The sequence below is a fragment of the Pseudophryne corroboree genome, chromosome 5, assembly GCF_028390025.1.
Source record: "Pseudophryne corroboree isolate aPseCor3 chromosome 5, aPseCor3.hap2, whole genome shotgun sequence".
NCBI classification, from domain to species: domain Eukaryota; kingdom Metazoa; phylum Chordata; class Amphibia; order Anura; family Myobatrachidae; genus Pseudophryne; species Pseudophryne corroboree.
In genome coordinates this window covers 406,729,860-406,733,354 of record NC_086448.1, presented here as the reverse complement: position 1 = coordinate 406,733,354, position 3,495 = coordinate 406,729,860, and the positions used below count along the sequence as shown (strand labels likewise).

General features: G+C 40.3%; 1 pseudogene; it reads left to right on the top strand.

The window, feature by feature from the left end:
* The first annotated feature begins 322 nt into the window (after positions 1 to 322).
* Positions 323 to 441, top strand: LOC134929816 (5S ribosomal RNA; annotated as a pseudogene).
* Positions 442 to 3,495: the final 3,054 nt, after the last annotated feature.

The window sequence follows — 3,495 nt, the reverse complement described above, 5'->3', positions numbered from 1 at the left end:
AACAAGGATAAATGAACATCTCAGAAACATTGAAAAAGAAATAAATACACATAGCGTTTCAGACCATTTTAAAAGGAATCACAAGCATGATGGAAGTCTCCTGAAATTTATAGCAATTAAGAAAGTTCAAATACCCTGGCGGGGTAGAGATCACATTAGAATCATGTCCAAAGAAGAAACAAAGTGGATATATAAGATGCAAACCCTAGCACCAAAGGGGCTTAATATCGACTTTGAACTAAGCAGCTTCCTGGGAGACTGACCAACACCACAAGTACCCAGCAGGACTTTCCCACACCACCAAGGCTGTGAACATGTAAATTAATACTGCCATACCATCCATAGACCACCCGATCCCATCCCGAACTTGGAAGTTAAGAGGGATGGGCCTAGCAAGTAATAAAATGGGGGACCATTTGTGAACCCTAGGTGCAGTAATAAAACATGCAGCAATACTCTGATGGGAACATGGAGCAACCTGTTTGAGATATAAGTGGAATGAGGACCAATCATCCAAGGGAAAAAAAGGAAGAGCATCCAGAATAAAATAAAGAAGGAAAAAGAATTATGTACAATTTGTATGCAACGTGGAAATCTTCCAGAAGTAGAAAATCAAGCTGCATACCAATTCCCATATTTCATTTTGGTATCTATAAATAATTAAAATTTTTATTTTATTATAGGAGGGAGAAACATCACCGTACTCCTTCATTAAGCATCCCACTAGAAACCGTATTTTGACAGCGAGAATAACAAATAAAGAATCATTACAAATATTTTATTTATTTATGTATTTATCTTTTCTTCACATTTTTTCTAGCTGTTTAAATAGCAAGCACACATCGATTATAAACACCTTTGTGAAGATTAAAACACTATTAGCAACACTACACAAGGACATACTAGATACTATGTTTCAGCAAAACAGAACATATCAAAAGCCTGTTTTGATACAATTAAGATACTTAATACCAATGTTTGTTTTTCTTCAACAATGCACTGTATAGGAAAAGATCAACATCAATGCACTGTATAGGAAAAGGTTAACATCAACGCTAATTGAATTAAATTAATGATAGAACTCTAATAAGTAGATGTTTAGAGATGTGCTTTATTCAAGAAAGGGTACCACTATGGACCAATCACATCAAACTCAATACTACATAAGGGAGCCCGAGGCACACGTCACCACATTGTCCCTGACGAAGCACGGCACTATTGGCCGAGTGAAACGCGTTGGCCATGCCCCCCTTTTCATCCGAGACCCGGAGTTCCTGACCTCCTGGAAGACGCTGGCGAGAGAGCACCACGAAGATCGGAGTTACAGGCGCCTGTAACACACCGCGATTACGAGGAAGAAACACCAGCAGCACCAAAGGACACAAGCAAAAATAACGGATCCCCTAGCCCCGGACGGGGTGAAGACACGTAAGCGCCCTTGCAAACTTTTACCTGAACGCTGAAGCACTGCGAGTACTCTGCACTGATATTAGAAGTTACCCAATGAATAACAAAATACCGGGAACTCTGTCATTTGCGGACACAGAACGTCCAGCCAGAGCACTTGCCTGACGAGTCACCACTTCATACATAATTGGAGACCGGTCTCATTCAATTTTATATATATATATTGTGATAATTGTTTTAATTGTACTGTATGTTTAGACTTTATAATTTACTACGGAGAGCGCGCTCAGGTATTAAGGTGTATAAAAATACTGTCATTTTTTAACAAACTATCAGCCTATTAAATAAGTTCATTTAAATTAGATCTATTTCCATTCTTTTATTGACCTATTTATTCTACTCATACATACTTTGTATATACTATGTAATGCAGTGACACATTTACAATATCCACATACCATAATTTACACAGAAAGAGGAAATAGAATTACACTGTATTCTCTTGTTATCAACTATTACTTATGATCTCATAACAGGTCAATTAATTTTTTTGCACAAAAACTGCGATTCATTGCTGAGCAATATCCAGTAGCGCCAAAGGTTGGTCCCTTCCCCCTAGAGATTGCAAAAAACAAGGAAACAACCGAAAAGAGTTTCCTACTCTAACCTGGGATGCACGGATATCTGAACATACAAGTAACCTTTATAGGGAGAGCAGAGCACACCCCCAGCTACACAGAAATAAAATGTCTCTGCCCACACTACTCATAAGGTAGGTCCTTCTTGGTTAGCCCATCGAGGTGCATCAGCTGAACAAATCTGTAAGGCAGTCACTAGTGATGAGCGGGTTCGGTTTCTCGGAAACCAAACCCCCCCGAACTTCAGCCTTTTTACACGGGTCCGAGGCAGACTCGGATCTTCCCGCCTTGCTCGGTTAACCGGAGCGCGCCTGAACGTCATCATCCCGCTGTCGGATTCTCGCGAGGCTCGGATTCTATCGCGAGACTCGGATTCTATATAAGGAGCCGCGCGTCGCCGCCATTTTCACACGTGCATTGAGATTGATAGGGAGAGGACGTGGCTGGCGTCCTCTCCGTTTAGATAGAGAGTGAGACACTTGATTTACTGGAGCATTAGGAGTACTCAGAGAGTGCAGAGTTTTGCTGATAGTTATACTAGTGACCACCAGTTTTATTTATTATTTAATATAATCCGTTCTCTGCCTGAAAAAAAACGATACACAGTCACATACCATATCTGTGCTTAGCCTCAGTGTGCTGCATCATCTATGTATATCTGACTGTGCTGAGTGCTCACTGCTCACACAGCTTAATTGTGGGGGAGACTGGGGAGCAGTTATAGCAGGAGTACATATTTAACAGTGAACACTTTTGCTGCCAGTGTGACTGACCAGTGACCACCAGTATATTGTCTGCCTGAAAAAGTTAAACACTCGTGTGGTGTTTTTTTTTTTTATTCTATAAACGCATTCTGCTGACAGTGTCCAGCAGGTCCGTCATTCATTATATTATAATATATACCTGCAGTAGTGATATATATATATTTTTTATATCATTATAATCCAGTCTATACTAGCAGACGCAGTACGGTAGTCCACGGCTGTAGCTACCTCTGTGTCGGCAGTCGCTTGTCCATAATTGTATACCTACCTGTGGTGGTTTTTTTTTTCTATCTTCTTCATACTAGTAGTTTAGGAGTCTGCAGTGCTGACAGTGTCCAGCAGGTCCGTCATTATATAATATATACCTGTCCTGCAGTAGTGATATATATATTTTTTTTATATCATTATCATTCAGTCTATACTAGCAGACGCAGTACGGTAGTCCACGGCTGTAGCTACCTCTGTGTCGGCAGTCGCTCGTCCATAATTGTATACCTACCTGTGGTGGTTTTTTTTTTTCTATCTTCTTCATACTAGTAGTTTAGGAGTCTGCAGTGCTGACAGTGTCCAGCAGGTCCGTCATTATATAATATATACCTGTCCTGCAGTAGTGATATATATATATTTTTTATATCATTATCATCCAGTCTATACTAGCAGACGCAGTACGGTAGTCCACGGCTGTA